Source organism: Haliotis cracherodii, unplaced genomic scaffold, assembly GCF_022045235.1.
Source record: "Haliotis cracherodii isolate W230 unplaced genomic scaffold, xgHalCrac1.p SCAF_4, whole genome shotgun sequence".
NCBI lineage: Eukaryota > Metazoa > Mollusca > Gastropoda > Lepetellida > Haliotidae > Haliotis > Haliotis cracherodii.
Window position 1 is genome coordinate 37,650,093 of NW_027266297.1, and position 24,255 is coordinate 37,674,347.

The 24,255-nt window shown below is 42.0% G+C and overlaps 1 long non-coding RNA gene across 1 annotated transcript; it reads right to left on the minus strand.

Annotated features, from left to right (window-relative positions):
• Positions 1-21,477: 21,477 nt before the first annotated feature.
• Positions 21,478-22,946, minus strand: LOC139478252 (uncharacterized). Its single transcript, XR_011654297.1, has 3 exons — positions 22,824-22,946; positions 22,436-22,570; positions 21,478-21,633 (listed from the first exon to the last, which is right to left on the minus strand). It is a non-coding gene; the product is annotated as an uncharacterized lncRNA (long non-coding RNA).
• Between the last annotated feature and the right edge of the window lie 1,309 nt (positions 22,947-24,255).

Here is a 24,255-nt window from a genome sequence, read left to right on the forward strand (position 1 = left end):
TGTTTTCTCGGAAGTTGTTAGTATGGTACTTGGACACAAAGTATGGAAAGTTTGGAAGCTTTGGAGCTGGTAGTTTGTGCTGAGCAGATTTTGAGAGACAAGTACTGAGAAAAATGGTGAAAGAAAGTGCCAAAACCGTTAAATCCAATATGGCTGCCAAACGGTGCGTTGTAGCTACCATGGTGCTGCAGTACAAAATGATGGGCATCTGATTGCGCTGCCGCATGGCAAATCTGGAAGTCATTGGACAATTAGTTTCGAAGATTATTGCTGCTGAAGTTGAAACTTTGATGAGTTATCTGCCCTTAACCATTGGGCCTATGGCCTTGGATTTTTTATGGCCGCTGCGTCACGTTGATGCCGATGTTGCTGTCGATTTTGAAGCCATTCTGGCTACTGGTTGTCTTTGCAGCTCTGGTACAAAAAACGGCGGAATAATAATAATAAACACAACGATTACAATAGGGCTCTACAGCCTTTCAGGCTTGGAGCCCTAATAATAGGCCGCAAGCGGCCTATTATAGGCTTTTTAGCCGTTTTGACCCCTGGAACGGGTAGAGAGTCCAAAAACCTCTCCTAAGGTCAAGGTCACCAAGGTCACGGTGTCAAGGTCATTTAAGTAGTTTGTCACAAGCAAAAGTACCAATTTTTGGAGAGCTCGGGCGCGGCAGTACTGGCCTCTATGGTCGAGGCAACAAGTGTTTCTGCTTTGCCCTGATCTATTCTATCATTTGTATTGGTCAAATTTGGCTAAAACTATGTCCGCCGTCCGTCCGCGCGTCTGTCCACCAAAATCTTGTTTTGTCTTTTTTCTCCTGAACTATGTAATGTACAAAGCTGAAACTTTGCAGAATTCTTCCCACGGTCTGTATCTAATAGTGCTGTTAAAATCAACTCATTCCGTTGTCAAGTTTGGTTTCCATGGCAACCTGACGAAAAAAAACTTAAATCCAAGATGGCGGCCAAACGGTTGGATTTATCAATTTTGACGGCCCGATCGAAAATGATCAGTATCCTATCACGGTGTTACATGCAAAATCTGGAACCTCTTGGACCAATAGTGGCTGAGATATATGATGTTTTATGCCGTTTTTGTCACTTTTTGCATTCTGGCTGTCTTCAATCCAATATGGCCGCCAAACGACTCAACTTTTGACAAACACCTAAGAAGATGAAATGTTCAGCGTCTAATGCTGGTGCATTGTGGTCATTTGTAGTACTTTCTATGAAGAACTGTAGAAGATACGTAGTTTGCAAAAGTAATTTTAGGAGAGGCTACACAAATCCAATATGGCCGCCACATCACAAGACTTCTGACATAAGAGTAAGAAGAGATCTTGTTCAGCAACCAAAGCAAGATACAACAGAGGTTGTTCAAGTGCCTTACCTGATAAGTTTCCAGTGCCAGAGCTACGTAAAGATGTCCTGTCAAAAGTTTCAAAATAACTTTCAGCCGGAAGTAGGAGTCAATATGGCGGCCATTGAAGACATATCTCAGTATGTTTTCTCGGAAGTTGTTAGTATGGTACTTGGACACAAAGTATGGAAAGTTTGGAAGCTTTGGAGCTGGTAGTTTGTGCTGAGCAGATTTTGAGAGACAAGTACTGAGAAAAATGGTGAAAGAAAGTGCCAAAACCGTTAAATCCAATATGGCTGCCAAACGGTGCGTTGTAGCTACCATGGTGCTGCAGTACAAAATGATGGGCATCTGATTGCGCTGCCGCATGGCAAATCTGGAAGTCATTGGACAATTAGTTTCGAAGATTATTGCTGCTGAAGTTGAAACTTTGATGAGTTATCTGCCCTTAACCATTGGGCCTATGGCCTTGGATTTTTTATGGCCGCTGCGTCACGTTGATGCCGATGTTGCTGTCGATTTTGAAGCCATTCTGGCTACTGGTTGTCTTTGCAGCTCTGGTACAAAAAACGGCGGAATAATAATAATAAACACAACGATTACAATAGGGCTCTACAGCCTTTCAGGCTTGGAGCCCTAATAATAGGCCGCAAGCGGCCTATTATAGGCTTTTTAGCCGTTTTGACCCCTGGAACGGGTAGAGAGTCCAAAAACCTCTCCTAAGGTCAAGGTCACCAAGGTCACGGTGTCAAGGTCATTTAAGTAGTTTGTCACAAGCAAAAGTACCAATTTTTGGAGAGCTCGGGCGCGGCAGTACTGGCCTCTATGGTCGAGGCAACAAGTGTTTCTGCTTTGCCCTGATCTATTCTATCATTTGTATTGGTCAAATTTGGCTAAAACTATGTCCGCCGTCCGTCCGCGCGTCTGTCCACCAAAATCTTGTTTTGTCTTTTTTCTCCTGAACTATGTAATGTACAAAGCTGAAACTTTGCAGAATTCTTCCCACGGTCTGTATCTAATAGTGCTGTTAAAATCAACTCATTCCGTTGTCAAGTTTGGTTTCCATGGCAACCTGACGAAAAAAAACTTAAATCCAAGATGGCGGCCAAACGGTTGGATTTATCAATTTTGACGGCCCGATCGAAAATGATCAGTATCCTATCACGGTGTTACATGCAAAATCTGGAACCTCTTGGACCAATAGTGGCTGAGATATATGATGTTTTATGCCGTTTTTGTCACTTTTTGCATTCTGGCTGTCTTCAATCCAATATGGCCGCCAAACGACTCAACTTTTGACAAACACCTAAGAAGATGAAATGTTCAGCGTCTAATGCTGGTGCATTGTGGTCATTTGTAGTACTTTCTATGAAGAACTGTAGAAGATACGTAGTTTGCAAAAGTAATTTTAGGAGAGGCTACACAAATCCAATATGGCCGCCACATCACAAGACTTCTGACATAAGAGTAAGAAGAGATCTTGTTCAGCAACCAAAGCAAGATACAACAGAGGTTGTTCAAGTGCCTTACCTGATAAGTTTCCAGTGCCAGAGCTACGTAAAGATGTCCTGTCAAAAGTTTCAAAATAACTTTCAGCCGGAAGTAGGAGTCAATATGGCGGCCATTGAAGACATATCTCAGTATGTTTTCTCGGAAGTTGTTAGTATGGTACTTGGACACAAAGTATGGAAAGTTTGGAAGCTTTGGAGCTGGTAGTTTGTGCTGAGCAGATTTTGAGAGACAAGTACTGAGAAAAATGGTGAAAGAAAGTGCCAAAACCGTTAAATCCAATATGGCTGCCAAACGGTGCGTTGTAGCTACCATGGTGCTGCAGTACAAAATGATGGGCATCTGATTGCGCTGCCGCATGGCAAATCTGGAAGTCATTGGACAATTAGTTTCGAAGATTATTGCTGCTGAAGTTGAAACTTTGATGAGTTATCTGCCCTTAACCATTGGGCCTATGGCCTTGGATTTTTTATGGCCGCTGCGTCACGTTGATGCCGATGTTGCTGTCGATTTTGAAGCCATTCTGGCTACTGGTTGTCTTTGCAGCTCTGGTACAAAAAACGGCGGAATAATAATAATAAACACAACGATTACAATAGGGCTCTACAGCCTTTCAGGCTTGGAGCCCTAATAATAGGCCGCAAGCGGCCTATTATAGGCTTTTTAGCCGTTTTGACCCCTGGAACGGGTAGAGAGTCCAAAAACCTCTCCTAAGGTCAAGGTCACCAAGGTCACGGTGTCAAGGTCATTTAAGTAGTTTGTCACAAGCAAAAGTACCAATTTTTGGAGAGCTCGGGCGCGGCAGTACTGGCCTCTATGGTCGAGGCAACAAGTGTTTCTGCTTTGCCCTGATCTATTCTATCATTTGTATTGGTCAAATTTGGCTAAAACTATGTCCGCCGTCCGTCCGCGCGTCTGTCCACCAAAATCTTGTTTTGTCTTTTTTCTCCTGAACTATGTAATGTACAAAGCTGAAACTTTGCAGAATTCTTCCCACGGTCTGTATCTAATAGTGCTGTTAAAATCAACTCATTCCGTTGTCAAGTTTGGTTTCCATGGCAACCTGACGAAAAAAAACTTAAATCCAAGATGGCGGCCAAACGGTTGGATTTATCAATTTTGACGGCCCGATCGAAAATGATCAGTATCCTATCACGGTGTTACATGCAAAATCTGGAACCTCTTGGACCAATAGTGGCTGAGATATATGATGTTTTATGCCGTTTTTGTCACTTTTTGCATTCTGGCTGTCTTCAATCCAATATGGCCGCCAAACGACTCAACTTTTGACAAACACCTAAGAAGATGAAATGTTCAGCGTCTAATGCTGGTGCATTGTGGTCATTTGTAGTACTTTCTATGAAGAACTGTAGAAGATACGTAGTTTGCAAAAGTAATTTTAGGAGAGGCTACACAAATCCAATATGGCCGCCACATCACAAGACTTCTGACATAAGAGTAAGAAGAGATCTTGTTCAGCAACCAAAGCAAGATACAACAGAGGTTGTTCAAGTGCCTTACCTGATAAGTTTCCAGTGCCAGAGCTACGTAAAGATGTCCTGTCAAAAGTTTCAAAATAACTTTCAGCCGGAAGTAGGAGTCAATATGGCGGCCATTGAAGACATATCTCAGTATGTTTTCTCGGAAGTTGTTAGTATGGTACTTGGACACAAAGTATGGAAAGTTTGGAAGCTTTGGAGCTGGTAGTTTGTGCTGAGCAGATTTTGAGAGACAAGTACTGAGAAAAATGGTGAAAGAAAGTGCCAAAACCGTTAAATCCAATATGGCTGCCAAACGGTGCGTTGTAGCTACCATGGTGCTGCAGTACAAAATGATGGGCATCTGATTGCGCTGCCGCATGGCAAATCTGGAAGTCATTGGACAATTAGTTTCGAAGATTATTGCTGCTGAAGTTGAAACTTTGATGAGTTATCTGCCCTTAACCATTGGGCCTATGGCCTTGGATTTTTTATGGCCGCTGCGTCACGTTGATGCCGATGTTGCTGTCGATTTTGAAGCCATTCTGGCTACTGGTTGTCTTTGCAGCTCTGGTACAAAAAACGGCGGAATAATAATAATAAACACAACGATTACAATAGGGCTCTACAGCCTTTCAGGCTTGGAGCCCTAATAATAGGCCGCAAGCGGCCTATTATAGGCTTTTTAGCCGTTTTGACCCCTGGAACGGGTAGAGAGTCCAAAAACCTCTCCTAAGGTCAAGGTCACCAAGGTCACGGTGTCAAGGTCATTTAAGTAGTTTGTCACAAGCAAAAGTACCAATTTTTGGAGAGCTCGGGCGCGGCAGTACTGGCCTCTATGGTCGAGGCAACAAGTGTTTCTGCTTTGCCCTGATCTATTCTATCATTTGTATTGGTCAAATTTGGCTAAAACTATGTCCGCCGTCCGTCCGCGCGTCTGTCCACCAAAATCTTGTTTTGTCTTTTTTCTCCTGAACTATGTAATGTACAAAGCTGAAACTTTGCAGAATTCTTCCCACGGTCTGTATCTAATAGTGCTGTTAAAATCAACTCATTCCGTTGTCAAGTTTGGTTTCCATGGCAACCTGACGAAAAAAAACTTAAATCCAAGATGGCGGCCAAACGGTTGGATTTATCAATTTTGACGGCCCGATCGAAAATGATCAGTATCCTATCACGGTGTTACATGCAAAATCTGGAACCTCTTGGACCAATAGTGGCTGAGATATATGATGTTTTATGCCGTTTTTGTCACTTTTTGCATTCTGGCTGTCTTCAATCCAATATGGCCGCCAAACGACTCAACTTTTGACAAACACCTAAGAAGATGAAATGTTCAGCGTCTAATGCTGGTGCATTGTGGTCATTTGTAGTACTTTCTATGAAGAACTGTAGAAGATACGTAGTTTGCAAAAGTAATTTTAGGAGAGGCTACACAAATCCAATATGGCCGCCACATCACAAGACTTCTGACATAAGAGTAAGAAGAGATCTTGTTCAGCAACCAAAGCAAGATACAACAGAGGTTGTTCAAGTGCCTTACCTGATAAGTTTCCAGTGCCAGAGCTACGTAAAGATGTCCTGTCAAAAGTTTCAAAATAACTTTCAGCCGGAAGTAGGAGTCAATATGGCGGCCATTGAAGACATATCTCAGTATGTTTTCTCGGAAGTTGTTAGTATGGTACTTGGACACAAAGTATGGAAAGTTTGGAAGCTTTGGAGCTGGTAGTTTGTGCTGAGCAGATTTTGAGAGACAAGTACTGAGAAAAATGGTGAAAGAAAGTGCCAAAACCGTTAAATCCAATATGGCTGCCAAACGGTGCGTTGTAGCTACCATGGTGCTGCAGTACAAAATGATGGGCATCTGATTGCGCTGCCGCATGGCAAATCTGGAAGTCATTGGACAATTAGTTTCGAAGATTATTGCTGCTGAAGTTGAAACTTTGATGAGTTATCTGCCCTTAACCATTGGGCCTATGGCCTTGGATTTTTTATGGCCGCTGCGTCACGTTGATGCCGATGTTGCTGTCGATTTTGAAGCCATTCTGGCTACTGGTTGTCTTTGCAGCTCTGGTACAAAAAACGGCGGAATAATAATAATAAACACAACGATTACAATAGGGCTCTACAGCCTTTCAGGCTTGGAGCCCTAATAATAGGCCGCAAGCGGCCTATTATAGGCTTTTTAGCCGTTTTGACCCCTGGAACGGGTAGAGAGTCCAAAAACCTCTCCTAAGGTCAAGGTCACCAAGGTCACGGTGTCAAGGTCATTTAAGTAGTTTGTCACAAGCAAAAGTACCAATTTTTGGAGAGCTCGGGCGCGGCAGTACTGGCCTCTATGGTCGAGGCAACAAGTGTTTCTGCTTTGCCCTGATCTATTCTATCATTTGTATTGGTCAAATTTGGCTAAAACTATGTCCGCCGTCCGTCCGCGCGTCTGTCCACCAAAATCTTGTTTTGTCTTTTTTCTCCTGAACTATGTAATGTACAAAGCTGAAACTTTGCAGAATTCTTCCCACGGTCTGTATCTAATAGTGCTGTTAAAATCAACTCATTCCGTTGTCAAGTTTGGTTTCCATGGCAACCTGACGAAAAAAAACTTAAATCCAAGATGGCGGCCAAACGGTTGGATTTATCAATTTTGACGGCCCGATCGAAAATGATCAGTATCCTATCACGGTGTTACATGCAAAATCTGGAACCTCTTGGACCAATAGTGGCTGAGATATATGATGTTTTATGCCGTTTTTGTCACTTTTTGCATTCTGGCTGTCTTCAATCCAATATGGCCGCCAAACGACTCAACTTTTGACAAACACCTAAGAAGATGAAATGTTCAGCGTCTAATGCTGGTGCATTGTGGTCATTTGTAGTACTTTCTATGAAGAACTGTAGAAGATACGTAGTTTGCAAAAGTAATTTTAGGAGAGGCTACACAAATCCAATATGGCCGCCACATCACAAGACTTCTGACATAAGAGTAAGAAGAGATCTTGTTCAGCAACCAAAGCAAGATACAACAGAGGTTGTTCAAGTGCCTTACCTGATAAGTTTCCAGTGCCAGAGCTACGTAAAGATGTCCTGTCAAAAGTTTCAAAATAACTTTCAGCCGGAAGTAGGAGTCAATATGGCGGCCATTGAAGACATATCTCAGTATGTTTTCTCGGAAGTTGTTAGTATGGTACTTGGACACAAAGTATGGAAAGTTTGGAAGCTTTGGAGCTGGTAGTTTGTGCTGAGCAGATTTTGAGAGACAAGTACTGAGAAAAATGGTGAAAGAAAGTGCCAAAACCGTTAAATCCAATATGGCTGCCAAACGGTGCGTTGTAGCTACCATGGTGCTGCAGTACAAAATGATGGGCATCTGATTGCGCTGCCGCATGGCAAATCTGGAAGTCATTGGACAATTAGTTTCGAAGATTATTGCTGCTGAAGTTGAAACTTTGATGAGTTATCTGCCCTTAACCATTGGGCCTATGGCCTTGGATTTTTTATGGCCGCTGCGTCACGTTGATGCCGATGTTGCTGTCGATTTTGAAGCCATTCTGGCTACTGGTTGTCTTTGCAGCTCTGGTACAAAAAACGGCGGAATAATAATAATAAACACAACGATTACAATAGGGCTCTACAGCCTTTCAGGCTTGGAGCCCTAATAATAGGCCGCAAGCGGCCTATTATAGGCTTTTTAGCCGTTTTGACCCCTGGAACGGGTAGAGAGTCCAAAAACCTCTCCTAAGGTCAAGGTCACCAAGGTCACGGTGTCAAGGTCATTTAAGTAGTTTGTCACAAGCAAAAGTACCAATTTTTGGAGAGCTCGGGCGCGGCAGTACTGGCCTCTATGGTCGAGGCAACAAGTGTTTCTGCTTTGCCCTGATCTATTCTATCATTTGTATTGGTCAAATTTGGCTAAAACTATGTCCGCCGTCCGTCCGCGCGTCTGTCCACCAAAATCTTGTTTTGTCTTTTTTCTCCTGAACTATGTAATGTACAAAGCTGAAACTTTGCAGAATTCTTCCCACGGTCTGTATCTAATAGTGCTGTTAAAATCAACTCATTCCGTTGTCAAGTTTGGTTTCCATGGCAACCTGACGAAAAAAAACTTAAATCCAAGATGGCGGCCAAACGGTTGGATTTATCAATTTTGACGGCCCGATCGAAAATGATCAGTATCCTATCACGGTGTTACATGCAAAATCTGGAACCTCTTGGACCAATAGTGGCTGAGATATATGATGTTTTATGCCGTTTTTGTCACTTTTTGCATTCTGGCTGTCTTCAATCCAATATGGCCGCCAAACGACTCAACTTTTGACAAACACCTAAGAAGATGAAATGTTCAGCGTCTAATGCTGGTGCATTGTGGTCATTTGTAGTACTTTCTATGAAGAACTGTAGAAGATACGTAGTTTGCAAAAGTAATTTTAGGAGAGGCTACACAAATCCAATATGGCCGCCACATCACAAGACTTCTGACATAAGAGTAAGAAGAGATCTTGTTCAGCAACCAAAGCAAGATACAACAGAGGTTGTTCAAGTGCCTTACCTGATAAGTTTCCAGTGCCAGAGCTACGTAAAGATGTCCTGTCAAAAGTTTCAAAATAACTTTCAGCCGGAAGTAGGAGTCAATATGGCGGCCATTGAAGACATATCTCAGTATGTTTTCTCGGAAGTTGTTAGTATGGTACTTGGACACAAAGTATGGAAAGTTTGGAAGCTTTGGAGCTGGTAGTTTGTGCTGAGCAGATTTTGAGAGACAAGTACTGAGAAAAATGGTGAAAGAAAGTGCCAAAACCGTTAAATCCAATATGGCTGCCAAACGGTGCGTTGTAGCTACCATGGTGCTGCAGTACAAAATGATGGGCATCTGATTGCGCTGCCGCATGGCAAATCTGGAAGTCATTGGACAATTAGTTTCGAAGATTATTGCTGCTGAAGTTGAAACTTTGATGAGTTATCTGCCCTTAACCATTGGGCCTATGGCCTTGGATTTTTTATGGCCGCTGCGTCACGTTGATGCCGATGTTGCTGTCGATTTTGAAGCCATTCTGGCTACTGGTTGTCTTTGCAGCTCTGGTACAAAAAACGGCGGAATAATAATAATAAACACAACGATTACAATAGGGCTCTACAGCCTTTCAGGCTTGGAGCCCTAATAATAGGCCGCAAGCGGCCTATTATAGGCTTTTTAGCCGTTTTGACCCCTGGAACGGGTAGAGAGTCCAAAAACCTCTCCTAAGGTCAAGGTCACCAAGGTCACGGTGTCAAGGTCATTTAAGTAGTTTGTCACAAGCAAAAGTACCAATTTTTGGAGAGCTCGGGCGCGGCAGTACTGGCCTCTATGGTCGAGGCAACAAGTGTTTCTGCTTTGCCCTGATCTATTCTATCATTTGTATTGGTCAAATTTGGCTAAAACTATGTCCGCCGTCCGTCCGCGCGTCTGTCCACCAAAATCTTGTTTTGTCTTTTTTCTCCTGAACTATGTAATGTACAAAGCTGAAACTTTGCAGAATTCTTCCCACGGTCTGTATCTAATAGTGCTGTTAAAATCAACTCATTCCGTTGTCAAGTTTGGTTTCCATGGCAACCTGACGAAAAAAAACTTAAATCCAAGATGGCGGCCAAACGGTTGGATTTATCAATTTTGACGGCCCGATCGAAAATGATCAGTATCCTATCACGGTGTTACATGCAAAATCTGGAACCTCTTGGACCAATAGTGGCTGAGATATATGATGTTTTATGCCGTTTTTGTCACTTTTTGCATTCTGGCTGTCTTCAATCCAATATGGCCGCCAAACGACTCAACTTTTGACAAACACCTAAGAAGATGAAATGTTCAGCGTCTAATGCTGGTGCATTGTGGTCATTTGTAGTACTTTCTATGAAGAACTGTAGAAGATACGTAGTTTGCAAAAGTAATTTTAGGAGAGGCTACACAAATCCAATATGGCCGCCACATCACAAGACTTCTGACATAAGAGTAAGAAGAGATCTTGTTCAGCAACCAAAGCAAGATACAACAGAGGTTGTTCAAGTGCCTTACCTGATAAGTTTCCAGTGCCAGAGCTACGTAAAGATGTCCTGTCAAAAGTTTCAAAATAACTTTCAGCCGGAAGTAGGAGTCAATATGGCGGCCATTGAAGACATATCTCAGTATGTTTTCTCGGAAGTTGTTAGTATGGTACTTGGACACAAAGTATGGAAAGTTTGGAAGCTTTGGAGCTGGTAGTTTGTGCTGAGCAGATTTTGAGAGACAAGTACTGAGAAAAATGGTGAAAGAAAGTGCCAAAACCGTTAAATCCAATATGGCTGCCAAACGGTGCGTTGTAGCTACCATGGTGCTGCAGTACAAAATGATGGGCATCTGATTGCGCTGCCGCATGGCAAATCTGGAAGTCATTGGACAATTAGTTTCGAAGATTATTGCTGCTGAAGTTGAAACTTTGATGAGTTATCTGCCCTTAACCATTGGGCCTATGGCCTTGGATTTTTTATGGCCGCTGCGTCACGTTGATGCCGATGTTGCTGTCGATTTTGAAGCCATTCTGGCTACTGGTTGTCTTTGCAGCTCTGGTACAAAAAACGGCGGAATAATAATAATAAACACAACGATTACAATAGGGCTCTACAGCCTTTCAGGCTTGGAGCCCTAATAATAGGCCGCAAGCGGCCTATTATAGGCTTTTTAGCCGTTTTGACCCCTGGAACGGGTAGAGAGTCCAAAAACCTCTCCTAAGGTCAAGGTCACCAAGGTCACGGTGTCAAGGTCATTTAAGTAGTTTGTCACAAGCAAAAGTACCAATTTTTGGAGAGCTCGGGCGCGGCAGTACTGGCCTCTATGGTCGAGGCAACAAGTGTTTCTGCTTTGCCCTGATCTATTCTATCATTTGTATTGGTCAAATTTGGCTAAAACTATGTCCGCCGTCCGTCCGCGCGTCTGTCCACCAAAATCTTGTTTTGTCTTTTTTCTCCTGAACTATGTAATGTACAAAGCTGAAACTTTGCAGAATTCTTCCCACGGTCTGTATCTAATAGTGCTGTTAAAATCAACTCATTCCGTTGTCAAGTTTGGTTTCCATGGCAACCTGACGAAAAAAAACTTAAATCCAAGATGGCGGCCAAACGGTTGGATTTATCAATTTTGACGGCCCGATCGAAAATGATCAGTATCCTATCACGGTGTTACATGCAAAATCTGGAACCTCTTGGACCAATAGTGGCTGAGATATATGATGTTTTATGCCGTTTTTGTCACTTTTTGCATTCTGGCTGTCTTCAATCCAATATGGCCGCCAAACGACTCAACTTTTGACAAACACCTAAGAAGATGAAATGTTCAGCGTCTAATGCTGGTGCATTGTGGTCATTTGTAGTACTTTCTATGAAGAACTGTAGAAGATACGTAGTTTGCAAAAGTAATTTTAGGAGAGGCTACACAAATCCAATATGGCCGCCACATCACAAGACTTCTGACATAAGAGTAAGAAGAGATCTTGTTCAGCAACCAAAGCAAGATACAACAGAGGTTGTTCAAGTGCCTTACCTGATAAGTTTCCAGTGCCAGAGCTACGTAAAGATGTCCTGTCAAAAGTTTCAAAATAACTTTCAGCCGGAAGTAGGAGTCAATATGGCGGCCATTGAAGACATATCTCAGTATGTTTTCTCGGAAGTTGTTAGTATGGTACTTGGACACAAAGTATGGAAAGTTTGGAAGCTTTGGAGCTGGTAGTTTGTGCTGAGCAGATTTTGAGAGACAAGTACTGAGAAAAATGGTGAAAGAAAGTGCCAAAACCGTTAAATCCAATATGGCTGCCAAACGGTGCGTTGTAGCTACCATGGTGCTGCAGTACAAAATGATGGGCATCTGATTGCGCTGCCGCATGGCAAATCTGGAAGTCATTGGACAATTAGTTTCGAAGATTATTGCTGCTGAAGTTGAAACTTTGATGAGTTATCTGCCCTTAACCATTGGGCCTATGGCCTTGGATTTTTTATGGCCGCTGCGTCACGTTGATGCCGATGTTGCTGTCGATTTTGAAGCCATTCTGGCTACTGGTTGTCTTTGCAGCTCTGGTACAAAAAACGGCGGAATAATAATAATAAACACAACGATTACAATAGGGCTCTACAGCCTTTCAGGCTTGGAGCCCTAATAATAGGCCGCAAGCGGCCTATTATAGGCTTTTTAGCCGTTTTGACCCCTGGAACGGGTAGAGAGTCCAAAAACCTCTCCTAAGGTCAAGGTCACCAAGGTCACGGTGTCAAGGTCATTTAAGTAGTTTGTCACAAGCAAAAGTACCAATTTTTGGAGAGCTCGGGCGCGGCAGTACTGGCCTCTATGGTCGAGGCAACAAGTGTTTCTGCTTTGCCCTGATCTATTCTATCATTTGTATTGGTCAAATTTGGCTAAAACTATGTCCGCCGTCCGTCCGCGCGTCTGTCCACCAAAATCTTGTTTTGTCTTTTTTCTCCTGAACTATGTAATGTACAAAGCTGAAACTTTGCAGAATTCTTCCCACGGTCTGTATCTAATAGTGCTGTTAAAATCAACTCATTCCGTTGTCAAGTTTGGTTTCCATGGCAACCTGACGAAAAAAAACTTAAATCCAAGATGGCGGCCAAACGGTTGGATTTATCAATTTTGACGGCCCGATCGAAAATGATCAGTATCCTATCACGGTGTTACATGCAAAATCTGGAACCTCTTGGACCAATAGTGGCTGAGATATATGATGTTTTATGCCGTTTTTGTCACTTTTTGCATTCTGGCTGTCTTCAATCCAATATGGCCGCCAAACGACTCAACTTTTGACAAACACCTAAGAAGATGAAATGTTCAGCGTCTAATGCTGGTGCATTGTGGTCATTTGTAGTACTTTCTATGAAGAACTGTAGAAGATACGTAGTTTGCAAAAGTAATTTTAGGAGAGGCTACACAAATCCAATATGGCCGCCACATCACAAGACTTCTGACATAAGAGTAAGAAGAGATCTTGTTCAGCAACCAAAGCAAGATACAACAGAGGTTGTTCAAGTGCCTTACCTGATAAGTTTCCAGTGCCAGAGCTACGTAAAGATGTCCTGTCAAAAGTTTCAAAATAACTTTCAGCCGGAAGTAGGAGTCAATATGGCGGCCATTGAAGACATATCTCAGTATGTTTTCTCGGAAGTTGTTAGTATGGTACTTGGACACAAAGTATGGAAAGTTTGGAAGCTTTGGAGCTGGTAGTTTGTGCTGAGCAGATTTTGAGAGACAAGTACTGAGAAAAATGGTGAAAGAAAGTGCCAAAACCGTTAAATCCAATATGGCTGCCAAACGGTGCGTTGTAGCTACCATGGTGCTGCAGTACAAAATGATGGGCATCTGATTGCGCTGCCGCATGGCAAATCTGGAAGTCATTGGACAATTAGTTTCGAAGATTATTGCTGCTGAAGTTGAAACTTTGATGAGTTATCTGCCCTTAACCATTGGGCCTATGGCCTTGGATTTTTTATGGCCGCTGCGTCACGTTGATGCCGATGTTGCTGTCGATTTTGAAGCCATTCTGGCTACTGGTTGTCTTTGCAGCTCTGGTACAAAAAACGGCGGAATAATAATAATAAACACAACGATTACAATAGGGCTCTACAGCCTTTCAGGCTTGGAGCCCTAATAATAGGCCGCAAGCGGCCTATTATAGGCTTTTTAGCCGTTTTGACCCCTGGAACGGGTAGAGAGTCCAAAAACCTCTCCTAAGGTCAAGGTCACCAAGGTCACGGTGTCAAGGTCATTTAAGTAGTTTGTCACAAGCAAAAGTACCAATTTTTGGAGAGCTCGGGCGCGGCAGTACTGGCCTCTATGGTCGAGGCAACAAGTGTTTCTGCTTTGCCCTGATCTATTCTATCATTTGTATTGGTCAAATTTGGCTAAAACTATGTCCGCCGTCCGTCCGCGCGTCTGTCCACCAAAATCTTGTTTTGTCTTTTTTCTCCTGAACTATGTAATGTACAAAGCTGAAACTTTGCAGAATTCTTCCCACGGTCTGTATCTAATAGTGCTGTTAAAATCAACTCATTCCGTTGTCAAGTTTGGTTTCCATGGCAACCTGACGAAAAAAAACTTAAATCCAAGATGGCGGCCAAACGGTTGGATTTATCAATTTTGACGGCCCGATCGAAAATGATCAGTATCCTATCACGGTGTTACATGCAAAATCTGGAACCTCTTGGACCAATAGTGGCTGAGATATATGATGTTTTATGCCGTTTTTGTCACTTTTTGCATTCTGGCTGTCTTCAATCCAATATGGCCGCCAAACGACTCAACTTTTGACAAACACCTAAGAAGATGAAATGTTCAGCGTCTAATGCTGGTGCATTGTGGTCATTTGTAGTACTTTCTATGAAGAACTGTAGAAGATACGTAGTTTGCAAAAGTAATTTTAGGAGAGGCTACACAAATCCAATATGGCCGCCACATCACAAGACTTCTGACATAAGAGTAAGAAGAGATCTTGTTCAGCAACCAAAGCAAGATACAACAGAGGTTGTTCAAGTGCCTTACCTGATAAGTTTCCAGTGCCAGAGCTACGTAAAGATGTCCTGTCAAAAGTTTCAAAATAACTTTCAGCCGGAAGTAGGAGTCAATATGGCGGCCATTGAAGACATATCTCAGTATGTTTTCTCGGAAGTTGTTAGTATGGTACTTGGACACAAAGTATGGAAAGTTTGGAAGCTTTGGAGCTGGTAGTTTGTGCTGAGCAGATTTTGAGAGACAAGTACTGAGAAAAATGGTGAAAGAAAGTGCCAAAACCGTTAAATCCAATATGGCTGCCAAACGGTGCGTTGTAGCTACCATGGTGCTGCAGTACAAAATGATGGGCATCTGATTGCGCTGCCGCATGGCAAATCTGGAAGTCATTGGACAATTAGTTTCGAAGATTATTGCTGCTGAAGTTGAAACTTTGATGAGTTATCTGCCCTTAACCATTGGGCCTATGGCCTTGGATTTTTTATGGCCGCTGCGTCACGTTGATGCCGATGTTGCTGTCGATTTTGAAGCCATTCTGGCTACTGGTTGTCTTTGCAGCTCTGGTACAAAAAACGGCGGAATAATAATAATAAACACAACGATTACAATAGGGCTCTACAGCCTTTCAGGCTTGGAGCCCTAATTAAAGCTGCAAGCAGCAATGGCGGGCTCCAAGTAACACTGTGCCCAAACGTCCCTGTTCGTCCCTGTTTCCTCGAACCAAATCCGTCAAATGTAGGCACCACTTGCAGGGTATTGTCGCAAGGAAAATGGCGTGTTCCAGGGTGTCCAGGTGTGTTCTAAAACCATTTCCGACCTCGAACATGTTCGAATCCATAAAAGGTTGGCTTGTTCCAACTCTGTCAAAAGATAGTCACCGGAAATCGCCGCTACGAAATCGGCGTGTTCCAGGGGTGTCCCAAATATAAATCAAATATTACCACCAAGCGGTGTTACTTTTAGCATACAACCAACAACAATAAATGAGATGCATATTGCACACTAACTTCATGTAAACTTGCAATAGTTTCTGTGGAGAACCTTACTAAATTTCGATGAAAAAAATGATCAAAATCAAAATTCAATACGTCCGTAACTAAAAAAGAATTCCAAAATCGGCTATTAAAGTTTGATGTGTTATGTATGGAGACAATTATCAAAAAGTTTGAAAGCATTTCATGCTGTGGACTCGGAGTTGTTTGCGTTTAAAGACAGGTACCCAATAAACACTGCGGAAACCTTGAATCCATAATGGCTGCCAAACAACGTGACCAATGACCAAAGTCAAAGAACAAAAAATGAGGTACATATAGCACACTTACTTCATGTAAAACAATCAATAGTTTCTGTGGAGAACCTTACAAGATGTGATATTTATAGTAAAATTTCGATGAAAAAAAATGATCAAAATCAAAATTCAATACGGCCGTAACTAAAAAAGAATTCCAAAATCGGCTACTAAAGTTTGATGTGTTATGTATGGAGACAATTATCAAAAAGTTTGAAAGCATTTCATGCAGTGGACTCGGAGTTGTTTGCGTTTAAAGACAGGTACCCAAAAAACACTGTGGAAACCTTGAATCCATAATGGCTGCCAAACCACGAGACCAATGACCAAAGTCAAAGTACAAAAAATGTCAAGCAGCTCAAGCAGGAGATACATGCAAGGTTTCAAAGTAATCGGATAAGCGGTTGCTGAGCAATAGGGCGAAATACATCTTCAAAATATTCTGTTCTTTTAGTTATCTGCCCTTGGCTTTTAGGCCTACAGCCTTGGGTTTTTGGCGGGCACTAGTACCCAAAGGTCCACATACACACACAAAATGTGAACAAAATCGAGCCAGTGGTTATTTTTCTAGCTCTGGTACAAAAATCAGCGGAATAATAATAATATTAAATCAAACGCTAACACTGGGACTCTTCAGCCTTTCGGCTTGGTGACTCTTTAACAGGCTGTAACTTCTTTGTCAGTTGGGCTCCAGTCAAATGGATTAGCGTTCTGCGTTCGTCCGGGCTCCGGGTTCCTGTCGCATTGCTGAGATAAAGTGCTAAATCTGTTTCCCACCTCGTTCATATATTCGAATCCTCAAAGGGTTTACCTGTACCAACGCCGTCAAATGTAAAGAACCTCTTGTGAGACATCACCACTACTAAATTGACCTGGTGTCCCAGGATGTTTTAACCAATTTCCAACTTCGCCCATGTTCGAATCCTGAAATGGTTTGTTAGTACAAACGCCATCAAATGTAATGAACCGCTTGTGAGACATCGCCACATGTGTCCCAGTGTGTTCTTAACCCATGTTTGACTTCGACCATGTTCGAATCCGCATATTGTTTGATTGTACCAACGCCATCAAATGTAATGAACCGCTTGTGAGACATCACCACACGTGTCCCAGTGTTTTCTTAACCCATGTTTGACTTCGACAATGTTCGAATCCCCAAATGGTTTGCTTGTACCAACGCCATCAAATGTAAAGAACCTCTTGTGAGACATCAGCACTACTAAATTGACCTGGGTGTCCCAGGATGTTTTAACCGATTTCCAACTTCGACCATGTTCGAATCCTCAAATGGTTTGTTTGTACCAACGCCATCAAATGTAAGGAACCACTTGCAAGACATCGCCACATGTGTCCCAGTGTCTTCTTAACCCATGTTTGACTTCGGCCATGTTCGAATCCGCATATGGTTTGCTTGTACCAACGCCATCAAATGTAGTAAACCGCTTGTGAGACATCACCACGCGTGTCCAGGGTGTTCTTAACCCATGTTTGACTTCGACCATGTTCGAATCCCAAAATGGTTTGCTTGTACCAACGCCATCAAATGTAATGAACCGCTTGTGAGACATCACCACATGTGTCCCAGTGTGTTTTTAACTCATGTTTGACTTCGACCATGTTCGAATCCGCATATGGTTTGCTTGTACCAACGCCATCAAATGTAATGAACCGCTTGTGAGACATCACCACACGTGTCCCAGTGTGTTCTTAACTCATGTTTGACTTCGACCATGTTCGAATCCGCATATAGTTTGCTTGTACCAACTCCGTCAAAAGATAGTCACCGTTTGCAGGACATTGCCGCTACCAAATTGGCGTGTGCCACAGTTTCCCATATTCTAATCCGCAAATGGTTTGCTTTTAACAACGCCGTCAAAAATAAGGTACTGTAGTAATTGGCAATTGAGAAATGAAGAATCAAGTCAGCAAGTCTGACCACCCGATCCGATTAGTCGCCTCCTGTGACAAGCATAGTTGCCTCTTAGGACAAGCATCGGTTGAAAAAGGCCAATTCTAACTCTGGTCGTCAAGGGTAGTACACATAATATTGAACAAGACTGTGGAGAACGCTTGAGTATCTGCAAAGCCAGTGAATGGGGGTTTATAGTAGATTTATGAGGCGCTTCCTTCAGTATTTGTACTCAAGTCAATTTGTACTCAATAACTTTTACTAAAATCAAGTAATACCACCAAGCGGTGGTGCTTTCAGTATGCAACCCAGAAAAAAAATGAGGTACATATAGTATCAAAACTTCATGCAAACTTTCAATAGTTTCTGTGGAGAACCTTACAAGATATGATCTTTAAAGTAAAATTTTGGTGAAAAAAATTATCAAAATCAAAATCCAATATGGCCGCAACTAAAAAAGATATAAAAAAACGGCTATGCTAATTTGTTGTGTTCTGTATGGAGACAATTCTCAGAAAGTTTGAAATCATTTCATGCAGTGGATTCAGAGGAGATAGAATTTGAAGACAGGTGCCCAAAAAACCTTGGCAAAACCTTGAATCCAATATTACTGCCAAACCACGTGATCAATGACCAAAGTCAAAGAACAAAAAATATCAAAGAACTGAAGCAGCAGATACATGCAAGGTTTGAAAGTAAACGGACAAACGGTTGTGGAGCAGCAGGGCAAAATATATCGTCAAAAAATACTTGTTTTTCAGTTATCTGCCCTTGGCCTTTGGGCCTATGGCCTTGGATTTTTGGCGGGCACTAGTACCCAACAGTCCACATACACATACAAAATTTGAACACAATCAGGCAAGTGGTTATTTTGCTAGGCCTGGTACAAAAATCGGCGGAATAATAAATAATAATAATAATAATAATAATAATAAATAATAATAATAAATCGAACGATTACAATAGGGCTCTACAGCCTTTCGGCTTGGAGCCCTAATAATAATATTTGCAATTACAATAGGGCTTCTGCTTTGCAGGCACGAAGCCCTAATGAATACTAGTAACCTTAAAGTAACACCCTCTCTTCACTTCCCCATGTTATCATAGCAGAAGTGTGATGCTCACAACGAGCAAGACGTATAAGGTTAAGGGAGATTGTAGCTAATTATCACCACAAAGTTCACCTTAAGTATGAAAACATACAACATATGGTTTAAATACAAGTGATATTTGTGATATTTGTTGAATATTCTATCATCAAAAACCTATCATTATATTTTAAATGACTGTTATGTGAAAAAGCGTTTGGCATTATTTAACTAATTTAACTATTTAGTTCTAAAAATTAGGTCCACATAGGACGAATATGCCCAAATGTTTGTACTTTTTTGCATACCTTCTCGGCCTTCCGTGTTGACTATTTGAATATTTTATCATCCAAAAGGTATCATTATATTTTAAATGACAGTTATGTGAAGAACAATTTTGTATTATTAAAGAAAAAGTTTACATTTTAAAAGTTAGGTCCACATAGAACGAATATGCCCAAATTTTGTTCTGTTTAGCAAACCTTCTCGGTCGTCCGTGTTGACTAACATACTAACGAAAAAAGGGTCTGTGTATTTGTGAAGATTCACAGCTGAAATGTCAAAGCAATATATGAAATAGGAATGTTCTGACACTTAATTTATAATAACATAGCTCTATTTGTTTATTTACAACGTGGCCAAGCCATGGGATAGCTCTTCAGGCGGAATGGTGGACAATACCAAGGGAAACCAAACGCAAATTAATCCACCAGTATGCCATCAAGGTGTCGTGCATGTATGGCCAAACATGGCGGACACACCAGTTATTGATTAGTCATTGTTTCATCCTTGTCACTTCATCACCAAACTTATACATATAAGGGACGGTGGGGTATTCTTGTGGTTATAGCATTCGCTTGTAACGTCGAAAGCCCAGGTTTGAAATCCCTACATGGACACAATGCGTGAATACAGCTAAAAGTGGCGTAAAACACAACTCACTCACTCATACATATTATGACACTGAAACAAATGAACACCGCCTTCTGGCCATTGGGTGTATCACTATGTGTTGTGTGCTCATTGATATAGAAAGACTGTGCTTAGTGTTGCAGAAATGTCCCAGCCAACTTTCCATGTACAGTGACCGTTCGCCGCATCACACAATGACCTACACCCAGCTCAACGCGGTGTACAGGCTTGCCCGTCCCTGTAATAGCCGCCCGTCCCTGTTACCCCGAACTCTATCCTTAGCCCTTGAATGGCCTTTACGATCAATCATCCCTTTACGATCTTTAGGGTTAGGTTCCCGTTTAGTGGCTATTAGATTACCCGAACTCTAACCTTAGCCCTTCGATCCCCTTTACGATCATCAGGGTTAGGTGGCCGTTTAGTGGCTATTAAAGAGTCTATAGCGGTTCCTAATATTCTTCACACAAAAACGTCGAGTAAAAAGGATAAAATGGTTTTTCATTCGAATATTTTGGCTACAGGAAACTGTCCTGGAACATTCACACAAACTACTTTCACCCGCTACTTTTTTTCAGTACTGATTCGAAAGCGAACTCACCCTTGAGTCGTCACTAGCCATCCCGATGCCTCCCTCGTTCCTTACTATTATCCACATCATCCTTCTAGTGTTCCTTACCACACTTTTCTGTTACAAAAATCACCCGACGAATGATTACATACCATGTCATTAATACGTACTCGCGAGATTGACGTCTGACGTCTGACGCCTGGAGCCGTTTTCAGTTCGCGCCACATCGGCTCATTCTTCACCACTCGGTATGTTGTTGATTACGGAATGGGACGAGTATGTAGACTAAAGTCACGAGACGCCATGCCTACCCGTAACCTTCGGAAGTGTTCGTCACCTACTCGACTCTTTTCGTTCAGTTCCGTAACGTCTAAGACATGACCAGGTAAATTAGCACCAAGCTTAACAGTGTGGACGAAGCTCAGTCGGCTAGCTGTCGGGCTAACAAGAAGTTGTGGTACTGTACTTCTTGTGAGGACGATCTCTGCCATAGGTCACATGTCTCAAAGACAAGCAACCATTTTTTGTGAGAATCCGTCGGACACGAACTCGCGACCTTCGAATTGTTAGCCTACAGAAGTACTTTAAATGTAGCCACATTACTGCATTAACATCATACTAATGTCATGACATATACATACAGCTAACATCAATACATACAGGGCAAAGTAATCTCAATAAAAAACAACTACATCTCTGATGACTTGCATAACTTATTCTTAAATAAGTACACTAAAGACAACAAATGTTTTCAACCATTGTATGGGTCTCACAAATGTACATATATTGACTATCATGTCACATTTACACATCATGTCATAAAAGTTGTAACTCACATCTGCAGGAACTTACTGTCACATCTGTAAGTGTTAGAAGACCCAGATGTCCATCCACGTTTACAGTAGTAACCTCCGTCATATTTACACTTTCCAGTTTTCTTATCACACGGAGATACACGACATCCGGGTGAACATATCGAGACACAATTGGCACCATAACGACCGTCAGGACACTCTGTATTAACATAGAAGATAAAACTCTGGGACACAGATTAAACGTCTAATTGTGCAGCAGCAGATTATCCCCAATTCTTCTACAATGGAGGGGCGGTGGGGTAGCCTAGTGGTTAAAGCGTTCGCTCGTCACGCCGAAGACCCGCGTCCGATTCCCCACATGGGAACAATGTGTGAAGTCCATAGACAAATTATTTTGGCCACTAACGACAACACATTTACAATTGATCATGAAAAGTTGGTGAGACATAAAGAAAGAAGAAAGATAAAACAACCCTGCCCTCCAAACACCTCCCCACCCCTACTGATTTTCAAGAAAGGACGATATTATACATACACCAGGGCTATAGGGATGCTAATAGTGTACCCAAGCAACACAGACACATTGGTTTACATCCGGTGTTACACTTCCCTGTATAGCCTCGTCCATATGTTCCCTCAGTACAAACTGCAGATGAAGTAGTGATTTCTACTGTGAGCACTGCCAGGTGTCAGTAGTAGCCCACTCGGGCAAAAGGTGCTTACATCTCTCATTCTATGTTATACCAGGTGTACTGTCCTCTCACCAGTAAAAAAATAATGTAAAAAAGCTTACGAAGTTTTGAATGAATAAGGAAAATGCTGTATGTGCCCCATATTTTAGTGGGATTTTCCGCGCAAACCGTTTTTAAACTGCACTATATAAGGTGCCGGGCAAAAGAAAGCATACACCCATGTTTGATGGTTGATAATTGGAATAAAACCATATCACACAAGTCAATACGAAATAAGACAACAGTATATGTATAAAGTCTGACACGCACCTGTGGCACATCGATGTCCTTTCCACCCCGACTCACAGCTACAGGTCCCGGTATTAGCGTTACAAGTCCCCGACTCACATCCAGCACCACACTCGACACAGTCACCTCCATCCATGTAATAGTCGTCCTCGCATTCTGTAACGTAAGTAGTTGAGCGTCGAATAACGCACGTTTTATGATGGCATGGGACGTTATATTAAAGGCATTCAGTAAATTAACATAATATTCCTGGACATGAAACACGAACAGAGAACACACCAAAATTGTGGTGTTTTGTGAAGCCCAGACACTCCGTCACGTCAATTCCGAAATTCTGTAATGTAAATGATTGAGCGCCGAAGAACGCATGTTACATGAAGTCATATGATAGTTCAAAGATAGTACTTACTGTTGCATCTAGTTTCCCTCCAGCCAGTTTTACAGATGCAGTGACCGTTCGTGCCATCACACCCTCCATTACATCCAGCTCCACACAGTGTACAGACTTGTCCGTCTTCGTAATAGCCGCCATTGCATTCTGGAAATTAACACACATGTGAAATGTTGACTCCGGGTAAATTACAAGTGTGGTAATAAATGAGAATGTTGCGAAACATCATCAGCGTTGTGTGATTAGCTTGCTGTATCGTTTGATAATGTACATCATCCTCGAACTTCCCCCAAATATAATATCAATTTCCCAGCACCATGATATCTGTGGTTGAACAAATAGTTATTCCCAACTCAGTTACCGGAATACATCGCGAAACGACGCGTCTCCACATAACAAAATAAGGACAGTCAACCATCACTACCATAACACTACCGTAAGTATCATTCAGCGCGGACCGATTCAGTGGACCGATTATTTCAAATCGTCAGGCAGCATTGACTACACCTTGAGTCGATATCTATTACACAAAATGTATACCAGTTGTAAATTGTCCTCCTGATATTTCCAAACAGCACATGTATTTTTTAAAGCCAACACTCATTACGTCCTTTGTCACAATGTGTTAACTAATAGTTTCCATATCAAAATGTTTGAATTATGACCACGTAATTTCAAATCCGAAAATATTGCTTATGGTATTTAAATCAACTACTTTGAGGCTGGGCTTGGGATTACATACCCGAAGGAATGCAGGAAATGCATACGTTCATCCCCGAAAAAAACAACTAATTCGTATATCATTTCCTAACAAGACAATGCAGTGTGGGAATTATGCTTAAATATAGACTAGATTAAGCCACACTTAATAAGCCAGATCCGATTTAGACCAATCAACACTGAGTAATCCCGTGACAAGCATGTTGTTCATTGGACGTAGTCTTCCCAGGCGTCCCTACAGAGATCCATATTTTGTATATAAAATTATTGCTTGAAACATAGACCATTGCTTGATATGGAATTCAAATGTCTCATGTGTACTGTATACATTCAATAAATCACATCTACTTAACGCATATCCTTATGGGTGGACACGTTCGTATACTCCCGTGAATGTCTGTCTTTATGAGGTCGGAGGCCCAGTCAGGTCAGCACCATTCACGTGCTCATGGGGTCCACCTAATCGGTAAACATGTAAGACCTGCATCCCCCGGGGCTCTCCTCCCAGGTCGAAATTAAACACTGTGATATAACTGAATACTGACAGTGTTCAAATCTGCGTAAAACACTCACTCACTCAAAAAACACATGTGGTCATGTGACAATAATGTAGAGAGTTTGCTGTCAAAATCAGTCTGTCCTTCTACTATCGTGTATTGTTTGTTATGTGACGTGCAGCACACAGAACTACTCTGAACAACAAATACTCATTAATGTTCCCTTATAAATA